Source organism: Budorcas taxicolor, chromosome 11 (genome assembly GCF_023091745.1).
Source record: "Budorcas taxicolor isolate Tak-1 chromosome 11, Takin1.1, whole genome shotgun sequence".
Lineage (NCBI taxonomy): Eukaryota > Metazoa > Chordata > Mammalia > Artiodactyla > Bovidae > Budorcas > Budorcas taxicolor.
The window spans coordinates 38,114,477-38,130,531 of NC_068920.1; the positions used below are offsets into that span (position 1 = coordinate 38,114,477).

General features: G+C 37.9%; 1 non-coding gene across 1 annotated transcript; it reads right to left on the reverse strand.

The window, feature by feature from the left end:
- Positions 1–9,032: 9,032 nt before the first annotated feature.
- On the reverse strand, positions 9,033–9,105 carry TRNAW-CCA (transfer RNA tryptophan (anticodon CCA)). The gene has a single exon. It is a non-coding gene; the product is annotated as a tRNA-Trp (tRNA).
- Positions 9,106–16,055: the final 6,950 nt, after the last annotated feature.

Below are 16,055 nucleotides of genomic sequence, written 5' to 3' on the forward strand. Positions count from 1 at the left end.
CTGTGCTAGTCGCTGAGAGAATATAAAAGGTGTAAGACATCATTTTGCTCTTTGAGGATCTCATTGTCTATGAGAAAGAGAAGTTCTCACAGAGAGTTTATACATGTGGTGAGAGTCATCTAGAAACATTACTATGGAAAGACACTGAGGCAAGGCAACCTAAGTTTTGAAGCAGAAATAAAAACACCAAAGAAGACAGACATCATTTGAGCAGGATCTTAAAGAATGACTAACTGTTCTTTAGCAAGGGAAGGATATAGACTGATGTACAAAAGTATAAGGAATATACTTATTCCAAGTACTGAGGTATTAATATTTGATACAGCTGAGGCATAAAATTCATGATAGGAAACGAGCTGTGTGTACATATGATCAGTTTTTTAATGTCAGACATAAAATTCATTCTAACTATTCAATACTTAAAAGAGGAATAATTGTATTAGAGAAAGCTATGTATAATATACGGCTTCCCAGGTGGCACTAGTGGTAAAGAACCTTCCTGCCAATACAGGAGACCTAGGAGACATGGGTTCGATCTCTGAGTCATGAAGATTCTCTGGAGTAGGGCGTGGCAACCCACTCCGGTATTGTTGCCTGGAGAATCCCAAGGACGGAGGAGCCTGGTAGGCTACAGTCTATAGGGTTGCAAAGAGTCAGATGTGACTGAAGTGATTTAGCACACACGCGTGTATAATATAATCTCCAGGAGGACCAGAAATAAGATTTGCAAGCTATACAGCCAACAGCACAGACACTGGGACATGCCACTGGTGGATGAATTTGATACTGTTGAGATCTGTTTTTAACGTTTGCTTGGATGGTCAAAACTGTTTGCTTGAATGGGTCAAGAGTATCCTGCACTCTGGGATAGTTTCACCCCTACTACCAGGGCATGTATTCATCTGGGATGTCATGAATTCCTCTGGGAAGTCCACTGTTGTCTCAGGTGATAACTAAGTAGTCTCACTTTGGCTGCGTGGAGCAGAACCATCATCGTTATCTGTGCTCTGGGAATTGTTTGCCTTCTACCCTACAGATATTCTTCACCTAGCTTTGTAGAGTTTAATGCTACAAATATGCAGCCTTTTACTTAGCAGATTCTTAAAGGGACCCTACACTGATTTCTGGGGATATTTTTTCTAAATATCCCTTTGATTCTAGAATTCTGTTCCATGGTATCTGGTCACCCCAAAGTCCAATTTCCATCTTCTGATGGAAAACTGAAGAAGAAAATATCCAGAAAACTCAAGATTCTGGATGAGGTCCTCCTCCCTGGGTTCACCATCAAAAACTTGCTTCCAGGAAGAAAATAAGGATATTTTGTTTCCATTGTCTCAGTGTGCACAGTCCTACTTTGCCTGTTGTTAAATACCTGAACAAGTGTATCTTTTTGGTATTTTCCCCATTTTCATAGTTGTTCATGGGTGTTGGGGAGATAATTATGCTTTTCCTTATGGCATTATGGTCCAAAGTAAAATTCTTTGAGAAATATTTTAAATTTTCTTTTACCTTAGGTCTGACTAAGACATCAGAGTAGAGGGAAGTATTTTTCCACGAACCCATTCCATTGACCGCCTGCTTCAGAATTTCCCATCCTGCTTACTGAAATTCAAATCTTTCCATTCTAGTCTAATCAAGTCTCCAGGAGTGCATCCAAAGTATCTAAATTCTTAATAAGCTTCCCAGCTGATTTCTAGGCAGACTGGTGATTAGAAACCCCTAGAAGAGGATATAGGTAAGCACAGATATGGTTTATGACTTTTCTATATGTACAGCATGAGATGTATATAATTTATTTATAAAAATATCAGAGTAATTAATGAAACTGGATTTGGAACACTCTAATTGTGGATGCTATAAATCAAAATGTCAAGAGTCTTTTGCTCAGATTGCTAGTTATGGGGTTTAGGTTATTGTAAAATACCACCTTTGGAAATATTATGCTATGAAAAGGCTTTTCTTCATGACATTTTCTATCTATTGTGTAAGACTTAGGGTAGTGTCTAACATTCTTTCATAGAACTAAAAGACATGAAGAGAGAAAAATACATCATGAACCATGATCTGGTCTATGTGAGTTATGCTGAAACTGAAGGTGTCACAGCAAGAAAGAGAAAAATGATTAGTTGACTGAACAAGAGGAAAAGACAATGGAATAAAATATGAAATAATATAAATATGTGAATAAAAGAGAAAAATTAATTGATTTTTTAATAGATTTGAAATATCCCTAGTTGACCTCTAGTATTTCAAAACTTGGATTTTGGATTGTCAGGATTCTGCATTGTCAGGCTTCTCTGATGGCTCAGCTGGTAAAGAATCTGCCTGCAACCCAGGAAACTTGGGTTCAATCCCTGGATCTGGAAGACCCCCTGGAGGAGGAAATGGCAACCCGCTCTAATATTCTTGCCTGAAAAATCCCATGGACAGAGGAACACGGCAGGCTACGGTCCATGGCGTTGCAAAGAGTCAGATAGGACTGAGCGCACGTGCACGCACTGCATTGCCACTTAAAAAAGAATTTTCTTCTACTCTGTATGTACCTTCCCTGCGCTGTATAGAAGTTTATAGACATAATTTTTTCCCCAAACAAATCTTCCAAATGTAAATTTCTTGGATCATCTTGAACTATAATTTATATTAATGATTCAAATTCAAAGCTTGACCTTGACAAGTTTTTATGGAAATAATCAACTAGCAAGATATGATATTCTAGTCTAAATGCACACCTTGCCGCCTACTCAGTTGTTCTAGCAACTTCTTGAACCAGGGAGTATATCAAACATTATAAACAACTCTCCATCAACATGTATCTGCATTTGAGGATCTAACATGATGTTGATACCTTAGTAGAAATGGCAACCTACTCCAGTATTTTTGCCTGGGAAATCCCATGGACAAAGGAGTCTGGCAGGCTACAGTCTATGGGGTCACAAAGAGTTGGACACAACTGAATGACTGGGCACGTATGAGAAGGAAACAGAATGAAGAATGCATTGCATAAAAATTACTCAAAAATATTTTTACTCTTTTTAGGAAAAAATAAATCCAGTTTATCTGAATATATTTAAAATAAAGCTATATATTTAGCTTAAATTGAAAAGAAATACTTAATTTTCTTGCCTTGTCAACTGAAGACCTAAAAGATATTAGTACATTATAGTTAGGTATATGTATGTGTTAGTCACTCGGTTGTGTCCAGCTATTTGGGACCCCAGGGACTGTAGATTGCCAGGCTCGTCTGTCCATGGAATTCTCCAGGCAAGAATACTGGAGTGCATAGCCATTTCCTTCTCCAGAGGATCTTCCCAACCCAGATCGAACTTGGGTCTTCTGCATTGCAGGCAGATTCTTTACCATCTGAGCCACCAGGGAAGCCCCTATTAGTACATTAGGCATAATGTTTACTTAATCTGTTTCCAAGACGTGTATATTTAAACCTAATTTTCATAAATATGTTTGATCAGACTTCCTCTGTAAGCAGAAGCATTATCACATACATAAATAAACAAAGTTACAAGAAAAGAAGCATATGTGCCCCCCTGCTTGTGTTCACCAAGCTCTAGCTCATGTAATGTGTGGTGCGTTGTAAGCAAAATACATCAAGATCATTGAAGAGTATCTTCAAATGCCCTTTATTAGCTACTGTGTTAACTTTTTTCCTATTCTCCATCATCGCTCCATCTCATAGCAACAATTTTGCTTTCCTATGCAATGAGATGTCATTGTGGCAAGAGATGATGAATGATACTCAGAGAACTGTTCCCTGAAGTATTTTTGGAAAGGCCATGTGTTCAGCATAGTTTATGTCAAAAGGTACAGACCACAAATCCAGATTCTCTCCATATGCTTGAAGGTCAGACAATGGCAATGAACACAGAGAAAGACACCTCTTGTCATTGCTTCTATTTATGATTCGTCCTACAAAAAGCTCATTTTAGAGTGCTTTTCTGAGAAGAATTTGAAATCAAAAAGTAGAAGTCATCTGTTATAAAGTGTTTTTCAAGCTAAGCATAGTATTTGTCCTGTTCTTTGGAGAAAGTTGCTTTTAAGTAAGGATAAGTTCACTTTTTTGTTTTTAGATGAAAACTCTTCACTCCACCTTTATTTAGCTTAAATACAATCTTTAATTATTTAATAAATAGTTATATCTGGATGTAAAATTTCCATATTTCAATTCTATTTGCCAGTAATTCTCTCTCTTATCTATTTTATAATATTCTCATAAGCACCTATCTACAGGATATTTATTCTGAGTTCCTCTCTCTGTATATGGTTTTTTTTTTTTTTTGAAATGCCAAACAAAAGTTGAGAGAGAGAGAGAGAGTGGCAATAATGCAAAACATATATCTATTTTGATCTGCCCTGGACTCTGACAATGTGTTAAATTACATGGGTATCCCTTTTATCAGGACTCCAATCCTAAAATATGACTGATGGAAATCCAAATTTATAAGTTTTTTAAAATAAATTTATACATTTATATAAGATTTATAAATTTATAAATCCAAGTTACTTAAAAAATGAAGCCAGTGATCTCTTTGCCCAGTTTACCACAACCCTCAGCAGAAACTACCCAATGGAAATTAAATCATTGTATGGTCATGCGATTTTTCTTTTTAATTAAAACAATATCTGGAAAATTTTTACAAGTGAGTATGTATAAATTTATCTCAGTTTTATGTTTCATAAGGTAAGACCAACATTATGCTAACTTTATTTATGAACATTTATTAGGTTTTAAAGATTTTATATTAAAAATAAACTCATTAATGTTTATTAATGTTCTCCTTTTTATTCACATATATAACATACTGCTAAATTTGTTTGTCAATGCAAAGGAAGTGAGAAAGAGGTGCTAAAATGAACAAATCTCACTCTTTCTAACTAGGATAGATCTAACTCATTTTTAAAGGGCTGAAAGATATTCCTTGATGTGCTTCTATTATAATTTGATCAGCCATTTTATTATTGATGGGCATTTATTATATTTCATTTTCACCCCTATGAATGATGCTGTAATGAACAAAAATGAATAAACCATTTCTAGGTAAAGACTAAGTGATATCTATCTGTAGCAAAGAATAAGTTATTTTGCAAGATGGTATTCTAATTCTTCATTTTAAAAAGCTAGTTGTTTTTTAATTTAGGCTTTTCACACAATTTGTCAGACATGCTACTTGATAAGAATCTCTCAGTCTCTGCACTATTGCCATTTTAGGCAGAATAATTCCTTATTGTGACCTGTTCTGGTTAGCACATCCCTGGCTTCCACTCACTAGATACCAGCAGCACAACCAAAATGTCTCTGCGCTTCGCCAAATATTCTCTGAGAAGTAAAACTGTTCTCAGGGAGAACCATTGTCTACATGAAAGTAATAGTTAAGTTTCATTTACAGGTATTGGTATAAGAAATATAGGTTGGATTCAAGCTTATTTATCAATACACAATGCCAAATAAAGCACAACACAACAATTAGCTGTTTCATTTCATGTATAAGCATGAGAAGAAAAGTGATACATCCTTCTTCAAATTTGATTTTTATTGTCATTGGTTACTCAAGTTTTGTTACATTTGTAATACTTATAAGCAAATATGACTATTTACTTATGATTGTGCTATATGCTATATGTTAACCATTGATTCTGAAAGTGAAGTGAATGTGTTAATTGCTCAGTCGTACCTGACTCTTCACGACCCCATGGACTGCAGCCCGCTAGGCTCCTTTGTCCATGGGATTTTCCAGGCAAGGACACTGAAGTGGGTAGCCATTTCCTTCTCCAGGGGATCTCCCAACCCTGGGATCAAACCCAGGTCTCCGACACCATTGATTCTATTTATCCTAAATTGCAGAATTACTGTTTACAGCCACATAAGGGTATCTGAAAGGTAAATACACTTGAAAAGCAGAGTTATCAATAATGTAAATTTGAATTACTTATGAATTCAAAGGGCCTTGTGTTATAAATATTGCAAAGGGAACATTTGTACTTCCAGCTCTGCTCCACACTAGCTATGTGAAGTTGGATGAGCTATGCAACTCCTGTGAACCGCAGTTACATTATCCGTCAAAGCGGGCAACACAAAATTTCATGTCTGACTCATAAAGGCATTAATTCTATACATCCAGCTTCCAGAGCAATGCCTGACGTAGTGGGGCCTCAGCAAATATTTGCTGAATGAATAGATGACTAAGGCATTTCTAGAAATTAAATGAGATACAGTACTTGAAATCATTTGGAAAAAAATATGAATAATTTTGCTGTGATAAGCACATCATTTGAACAAACTATTGTATTTAAAATACTTGTGAGATAGCCAGGTTTTGTTCAATTTTCCTTTAATAATTAGGAATATCACAATAATTTACTGTGGAGAAGATATACCTAAGAACACAAAACTCCCACTCTTTTCCTTCAGATTCAAGCAGAGCAGTGCATTTATCTTTTGTATATTAGATTTCACCTGGAATTCAAAAAGGGGGGAGGGAGTCAGTTGTTAAACATATGTGGATTCATAATGAGGACAAGAATAACAAATCAAAAACCACAACGACTTTCAAGAAGTAAACACACAAATACGGTTGTGATTTAGATATATCAGACTAGAAGCCTGTCATCAAAGCAGAGATGGATATCTGATATCCCCGAAGCAATTCATAGGAAGAGGTTCATCCAAGAACTGATGTCAGAATCAGGTCACACAGAGAGATGGTGTTTAAAGTTCAGCATCAGCTATGCAGAACAATTAGTGCCCAGGCTGTCTTAGACACCAAAATGTAGGATGGTTTTGTAAGACCTGGGCAAACAGGAAGCAGCTGTGTGCAGACACCAAATGAGCAGGACAAATGAAGCAGAGAAATAGACATAAGTCACTAGTAACAAGGAAGACTGCTGACAAGGGAGGCAGAGCATTGCCTAGGGCTCTGGATTTTGGTGTCTGCTGTGGAAGGAATCAATGCTAGCCTGGTGACTCTCAGAAGAGACAATAATTGGGAAGAGCTATTTGGGGTTGTGTGGGTGGCAGCTGGCATGGTTTGACATCAAACAGATTATACAATATTGATTAAAAAAAGACTAATTTGTGGCTCTCACAGAGTTGAATGTTTCTAAACTTCTCTAACTTATTTTGATCCAGGTCTGAACAACTGCACAACTTAAGATATCCTTAAGCTAATGTCAGAGAATTGAGAACTTTGGGGTATTTATTCACATCATGCTATATGTATACATACACATGCATCAATACATATATATGTATGCCGTGCTGTCCTTAGTTGCTCAGTCGTGTCCGACTCTTTGCGACCCTATGGGCTGTAACCTGCCAGACTCCTCTGTCCATGGGACTTCTGCAGGCTAGAATACTGGAGTGGGTTTCCATGCCCTCCTCCAGGGGATCTTCTCAACCCAAGGATCGAACACAGGTCTCTTGCATTGCAGCTGGATTCTTTACTGTCTGAGGCACCAGGGAAGCCCAAGAACACTAGAGTGGGTAGCCTATCTATTCTCCAGGGGATCTTCCCAACCCAGGAGTCAAACTGGGGTCTCCTGCATTACAGGCAGATATTTTTACCAGCTGAGCTACCAGGGAAGCCCGTGTGTGTGTGAGTGTGTGTGTGTGTGTGTGTGTGTAATATGTAAAACTACATACTACCATATATAGGTACTATACACACACACACACACACTGCATGGATTTGTTGTTGTGCTCAGCCCATAAGTCATGTCCAGCTCTTTGTGACCCCATGGACTATATAGCCCACCAGGTTCCTCTATCCATGGGATTCTCCAAGCAAGACTTGGAGCGGGTTACCATTTCCTTTCCAACCAAAGGATCGAACCCGTGTTTCCTACATCTCCTGCATTGGCAGGTGGATTCTTTACCTGCTGAACCATCAGGGAAGCCCCACCTGTATATATTATCCTTACTTCAAATTTGGAAAATAGGGCACAGAAATGTTAAATAGCTTTTTGAAATTCACACAGCTAGAAAGTGATAGAGCTGGTATTCAAGTAGAGGATTCAGGCAGGAGAGCAACAAGGGCAAAAGCAAGTGTAACAGGCTTGGTGTCTCAGGAAACAGAAGGTCAGTGTGGCATGAGCTGAGTGCAGGATCCCAGGGAGAATAGTAAGTGCCCAGACAATAAAATCTCCACATAATTTCAAATTTACTTATTTTTCTACATTTGAAGAAATTAAACTGATCAGCAGCAGATAAGGACACTTTTTTGTGAATACTGATGAAGGCACAATTCCACACCTAAGGGTTTTTTGAACATGATTGTGTCTTCTGCATGTTAACGTATACTTGTGCCATTTAACCTTGATGCTCTCCAAAAATGCCGTCTTTATAGATAAGTCATAGGGAATCTTACTCTTGATTTCACTTCTACATGATTTTCATTGAATGTTTAGAGCTGAAGCTTCACTCAACTCCTCAGATTAGCTTATCTCAAGCTTGGCATTATTTGACCTTCCTTTTAAGTTTTTTCAATAGACCCTTTTCTGAGATGTCATTATTGTTCTATTACAGAGTAGGAGATAACTTAAAAAAAAAAAAAAACATTTCTTCAATCTCTTATATCTAATCATCATATAATCTTGCCTTTCTTTTTCCATCCAAAAATATTCATTCCTTCAATTTCAGTTACCATAGACTCATACATTTCCTTATCTCTTCTCTTAAGGCAGAAATCTAGAAAAGTTGGCTTCTGACTCAGCCTCATGTGAGTAAGCCCCTATGCCTCAGTCCTTCCTGTCCCTTCCGAGTTCACCCTGTCTTTTCACCAGAATCATCTTTCTTAGTGGTCAATTGTTCCAGTATTATACATATTTACATCAATACATTGAACATAAATGTCTAAATTCATATCCTTTGAATTGTTATATACTAATACTACGATAAGGTGAAGTCGCTCAGTCGTGTCTGACTCGTTGCGACCCCATGGACTGTAGCCTACTAGCTTTCTCCGTCCATGGGATTCTCCAGGCAAGAATACTGGAGTGGGTTACCATTTCCTTCTCCAGGGGATCTTCCTGACCCAGGGATTGAACCCGGGTCTCCTGCATTGGAGGCAGACGCTTTAACCTCTGAGCCACCAGGGAAGCCCTAATACTACTACAGATTCTTTTTTAAAATTAATTTTTATTGGAGTATACTTGTTTTATAATGTTGTGTTAGTTTCTGCTGTACAGCAAAGTGAATCAGTTATACAGATACACAGTTAGTCCTTTGAGACAGATATTACTACTTAATGGGGCTTCCCTGGTGGCTCAATGGGAAAGAACCCACCTGCCAATGAAGGAGATGTGGGTTTGATCCTAGAGTCAGGAAGTTACCTTGGAGTGGAAATGGCAATCCACTCCTGTATTCTTACCTGGGAAATCCCATGGACAGAGAAGCCTGGTGAGTTACAGTCCATGTGGTTGTAAAAGAGTTGGACACAGCTTAGCAACTAAACAACAAAACAAAATCACTGCTTAATACTTTGGTATCCACTCTTCCCCCTCCCCAGCTAACTGCACAGTTCATCCCTTATGTCAGAGCCTATCTCCCTCTAGAGGCTGAAAATCCCTGGTCCATTCTTTCCCAGCTGGGACATGTACATGTTGTACTGCTGCTGCTGCTGCTAAGTCGCTTCAGTCGTGTCCGACTCTGTGTAACCCCATAGACAGCAGCCCACCAGGCTCCACCGTCCTTGGTATTCTCCAGGCAAGAACACTGGAGTGGGTTGCCATTTCCTTTTCCAATGCATGAAAGTGAAAAGTGAAAGTGAAGTCACTTAGTCGTGTCCGACCCTCAGCGACCCCATGGACTGCAGCCTACCAGGCTCCTCCCTCCATGGGATTTTCCAGGCAAGAGTACTGGAGTGGGGTGCCATCACCTTCCCCAACATGTGGTACAGTGTTGGCCAGTTGGAACTGGTGAGGAAATCTGTAAAAGGAAGGGATGTCTGAAAAGCTTTTCTTTATCAATAAAAAAGAAATAAGTAAAGATAATACAACCCCCCCCCCCTTTCTTTTTTCTGTCTTAAGATGATGTTGTGTGAAGATCTGATACTCATCTTGAAAATGAGAGTGAAGATGGTAAACAAAGAATGGCAAAAACAAAGAATGGGACTTGTTCTCTGAGTATATTTATTAGCTAATATCAATCTTGCTGGGCTTCCCAGGTGGTGCAGTGGTAAAGAATCTGCCTGCCAATGCAGGAGACACAGGAGATGCGGGTTCAATCCGTGGGTCTGGAAGATCCACTGGAGTAGGAAATGGCACCCCACTCCAGTATTCTTGCCTGGAAAATTCCATGAACAGAGGAGCCTGGCAGGCTACAGTCCTTGGGGTCCCAGAGTCAGACACCACTGAGTGGCAGAGCAGGCACACATCAGCTCTACTATTGCCCTGCATCAAGACTTCTTCTGTTAATAACAGAAAAATGTAAGTTTTCTGTTTTTAACACTTATTTAAATATTCTATTACTTAAATATTCAGTTGAAAACTTTCTAGCTGATACATACTTCTATTGCATTCTTAATAGTGCCTACTGCTGTTTCAGGCCTTTAATAAATTACAGTTGCTTGAACAGTAATTATATTATTCTTTAAGATGTTTCTGTGTGAAATAATGGAACAACTGATATTCTCCTTCAACAGGCCAAAAAGAAGAGTCGTGTAAGATGAAAAAGCATTAACAAATGAACATAACCATGCCCGTTAGGAGAACTCCACAGGGCTAAGGCTTGAATAAACAAGACCTAGAATCACAGCATTAATGCTAAAGGCAGTGATGAACTTCAGCAACATCTAAAAATTATGAAGTAGTATATGCTTCCCAACTGTGATATGACACAGAAACAAAGTAAAACTCCATAGCATCATGCTTAATGTCTCCTCGCTGTCTTCTTATTAATACTGCTCAATTTTTTTCTACTTGTTTTCCCTGCTGCTGGAGTTTGACTGTATTATAAATTAAATTCAGAAACACTGACCTGGAATATTTTCTAAATACCAAAACACATGGGTGAATAACCTATGATGATGCTAAAAGAACAGCCCTTAGAAAATGTAGTGCCTATTATTATAAAGTCATGTCATCAAAAGAAAACTACTCCGTTAGACTCTGAAAATGTTTAATGGTCTAGGACCTAATAGAAATAGCATCAAATATATTTCACCAGGTAGGAAATTGTTTCTAAAGCATTGCTTTTCAATATTTCACAGGCCTGCTTTTTAGCTGTCAGCAAAGTATGAAATTGTTGTTGCTGTTGACTGTTTGATAAAAAGCCCTCTCTTATGTGATTGTACTAAATTTGGCTAAGTTGCTGGCAGAAAAGCTGATCTGTGGCTAAAATAATTCTGCAAACCACAAAACTGCTTAGGAGCATAGAAGTCGTCTACATTATCGGACCAAACTGAAGTTCCAATTTGCAAACACAGCTGGAAACCTTTGAAAGCAACTTCCAGATGTCATGACAGAGCTTCTTTCAGATTTTGAACAGTTCCTGTCGAAATGGTAACTGAGAAACATGAATCCTGTATGCTCTCACTTATGGCACACAGGAAAGTTGTTAAGAGAGTAAATCATGAATTCTCATCACAAGGAGACATTTTCCCCCTTTATTCTTTTCTTCTTTCTTTCCTTTTTATTGTATCTATATAAGAAGATGGATGTTAGCAGAAGCTACTATAATCATTTCACAGTATATATAAATCAAACGATCATGCTATAAGCCTTAAACTTATGCAGTGATGTATGTCAATTGTTTCTCAATAAAAAGAGTGAAAAGCATTCAATAAGCCTCAAATTAAAAACAAAGAGAGTATATGCAAAAAACTGGCAAAGCCTGAAAAAAGACAGCTTGGAAAGAGACACTATGGCTGTCGGAAGCTGAGTTCATTTTTCTCATAGCTAGTTCTGTGGGCTTGTAACCCAGGACAGAGGCTTAGAATCATTTGTATTTTTGTGATCTTTCTGAGTTTTAAAGATTCTCCTAAATCTCATGAGTGCAGTGGTTCTCTCCCTCTAAATACACGTGTAGTTTGAGAAACTCCTTGGCATGCAGCGATGTCAGACTCAACTTCAGAGACTTGAATAAGCATGAATCAGAGTGGAGAAAGGTATCTTCAAGGTTTTCCTATCCTCTCCTAAGAGCTCTGCCCCAGACCTCAGACACACAGAAACCTGGAGCTGAGCTATTTGCAGAGAAAGTGAAGGGCCAGAAGAACCTGAACCTCTTACTGCGGCACCCTTTAAAGACAGTAGTGTACTGACTTTGCTCCAAGTCTGGTGTGGAGAAAGCCTTTGTCATTGCTTATGATCAGGCCTGAAAAAACACACATGGGTTTTCTGTCAAGAGGTGGACTCTTTGACTATGCCAAGAAAGACAAGAAAGAATAGAGGGAAGGGAAGTGATGAATCAAGGGCACAAAGTCTGATCACTTCTGAAGTGCTGGTAAAGCACTTAAGTCACATCTCCTTCATGTTTTTAAGGACATTACTAGCTCCTTAAGAAAAGGGAGGAGGGAGGGAGGTTCAGGATGGGGAACACGTGTATACCTGTAGTGGATTCATGTTAACGTATGGCAAAACCAATACAATATTGTAAAGTAATTAACCTCCAATTAAAATAAATAAATTTATATTAAAAAAGTGAACCCTGAATGCAAAAAAAAAAAAGAAAAACTATTTAGTCAAAAACTGCTTTGTCTTTAAAATTTTGACTCTATTGACTCTATCCTAAAAAAAAATTAACATCTAGAAAAATGGTGCAGATGAACTTGTTTGCAGGGCAGGAATAGAGATGGAGATTCAGAGAACAGGTATGTGGACACAACGGACATGTAGACGCAATTGAAATTAGGCTTCTTCAGAGAAAACACACCACGAATGAAGAATGTTTCCATCAGGGTCAGACAAGCTTTGCTTCAGAGCTGGGGTGCTGGAATGAATAGGTGTGTCAGAGGTCGATGAGATCACTTTTCACACTCCTTGTGCTCGTACACTCCTGAAAAAAGAACATGGTAATAATGAGAGGACCCTATCTGAAACACCACACAGGAAGAGCTAGACACAGAAATGAATCTATTCAGAACTGGCCAAGGAGGGAAAGACCAGAGATGTGGAAACAGGTTGGTGGTGGAATTAACGGGATGCTGTCAGTGGTTTGGGAGCACCCACAGACCATGGTAGGATGAGCAGGAAGTATAGCTGATGGCTAAGACCAACAGAGCAAAGGCAGGCACGGAGAGACAGCAGATGTGCAGACTAGCATTGATTCAGAGAGACACTCACAGTGAAGGCTCTAAAGAAAAATTGGTTAGCAACTACACAGGGGCTTCCCAGGTGGCGCTAGTGGTAAAGAACCCGCCTGCCAATGCAGGAGATGTAAGAGACACGGGTTCGATCGCCGGGTTAAGATGCTTCTGGGTGGAGCTGAGTCCAAGCACACATCCATTCTTGTAAGTACATTACTTGTAAGCCTCATTAAGATCTTGGCAATATTTAGAAAGGAAGTCCCCAGAAAGGGCAGGTTTTATTATTAATCTAATGGTAAGGGCACATATTCACCAGCTGATAAAGGGTTTGGTATTTAATCACTCAAGGTCTCCAGACGTCTTCCTTGGTTGCCCTTCACCCAAGTCCAGGGATTTCAGTCCCTAGTTGGTAAGACTCTACACCTTAGTTGTAAGGTCTTTGAAAGATGCATATATTAAATGTATCAACTGATTTGAATTTTATTATTGCCAACAGCAACAAGGGGAAATGTAACACCTTGGCAGTAAGGTAAGCTAAATTTTATGCCTGAATCTGAGTTTTAGGTGCCCTAGCTTCATTAATCTTTAAAATGAGAAGCATGGACACTATATGTTCTGAGTTTTTTCCCATTAATAGTAAGTAAAAAGCTTCAGGAAGCAGCTGATCTAATATTCCATACTGATTCAAATCTTGAGAAGCATCTTTGCTAGATATGCTGATTTGGCAAAGGAGAAAATACGCGTCTAGTCAACCATGCAAGATGTGATTTTTGCAGAAGTCCTAATCAGCAAGTCATGCTGGAAATCCTACTGCTCTGATGGACGTTTTCTTCTTTTACACTGAAAATGTATAATTTTCCAACTGGAAAAGACAGATGTCTTCTGGAGCAGCTGCCTCCTATATTGTGGATCCATTTATTAAATTAGATTTAGGTGCTACCCTGGTCTAGGTGGTATGTGTACAGAGTTATTAGAAAATTTCTGCACTTGTTGGACCTCATCACTGATTTTTTTCCTTCTGAACATATCAGTTTTTTTCCATGAATCAATTGGTCAAATAAGTTTTTAATGAGAGTGCAGTAAAAATTTATAAAACCACATTTTAATGGAAAGAAGCTTATTATATTTGTACAGATTAAATATTAAAGCAGCTTACTATTGAGATTATATATTTTTAGCCCCTCAAAATGCTTTCCTACAAAATTTTTATATTTACCTGAAGACTCTCTGACATTATATACTGTTCTTTATTCAGTATAGCACAGAAGATTGTGTGTAGTAAGTATTAAATCAAATGAAAGCTAATAAAAAAATATTTACTAATTCTTCATAGTTACTCTTGGTATATTTATTTTCAGAAAAAAATAGTGAAAACATGAAAGAGTATGTACTCATTTTAGAATGTAGGAATTTAAAATTTACCCTCATAATCTTAAGTAAATAACTTTATCACTCACCATGTCCATTTCTCAGACACAAATGAGAAACTTAGTGATTTGTAGGATCCTATGTGGTGCCAAATGCTTAATGAAGCAATCAATTGCCTTTAAGGACTGACCTCAAATATAGAAGCAGTTATAATAAGGATTAAAGTGATTCTTTTTATTTGTGTGGATCAGTGTTTATCAAAATATACTTATTCAAGCAGCAGTGTTGTCAAAGATTCTATGGGGAATAGGAGTTCTGTTATTAAATACCTTGGGGAGACATTGTTGACTTTATTCTTCTGTGAGAAGGAGATAATATCAGTATTAGCACTGTTAAGTGTTCTGATAAGTCCTGCAGTTAAAACTTCATTTATCTTTCTTTAACCCAGTTTTTCCCACATGTATTTGACCTTAAAAGCCTTTCTGTTCAAATAAAACACATTAAAAATATTTAAAATGCTATTTTAAAAAACTCTACAGAATAATCTTTGTAAAATTGTTTCCTAAATGATACTAAAGTTATTTGGGTTTTAAAGAGCTGACATATAAAACATCTGCACTGTCTTAGAATTCCTATAATGCAATTGTTTTCATCAACTTACTTCTCACTATGTTCTGTGATAGGAAGTTTCACAGTATGTATATGTGTTCTTGATCCTATTTTTAGCCATAAAATCAATTCAAGGGACTTTTTATTTAACAGAAAAAACAAATATCTTGGAAATACATGACTAGTGAATCTAAAGTCATTCTAGACTACACCACAGTTTTATTTCCAAGGGTAGCAGATGGGGCTGAATATCACAGGAGACTTTGTTGTGGTTGTTTAGTCACTCAGTTGTGTCCAACTGTTTGCAATCTGATGGACTATAGCCTACCAGGCTCCTCTGTCCATGGGATTTCCCAAGCAAGTACTTGATGGATTGCCATTTCCTTCTCTGGGACATCTTCCCAACCCAGGGATCAAACCTAGATCTCCTGCAGTACAGGTGCATTCTTTACCACTGAGCCATCTGGGAAGCCTACATGATACTTTGTCTCAATTTTAATTCTCTTATATCAGGTTTTTGCAGAGAATAATACTGTTCACACCACTGTATTTGATTATAAGGTACATTCCTTGACATGTCTCCTCTCTGGAAAAATCTTCATTTATTTACATGAATTTCAAAATATTTTAATATCCAGAAGAGAATAAGAAGAGAATAAGCTGACTGTAAATTCACCAAGTCTAGTATTTTCTTTATGTTCTCTATTTGCTGAACTCTTTACCATAGCTCAGACGGTAAAGCATCCACCTGCAATGCTGGCGACCTGGGTTCGATCCTTGGGTCAGGAAGATTTCCTGGAGAAGGAAATGGCAACCCACTCCAGTATT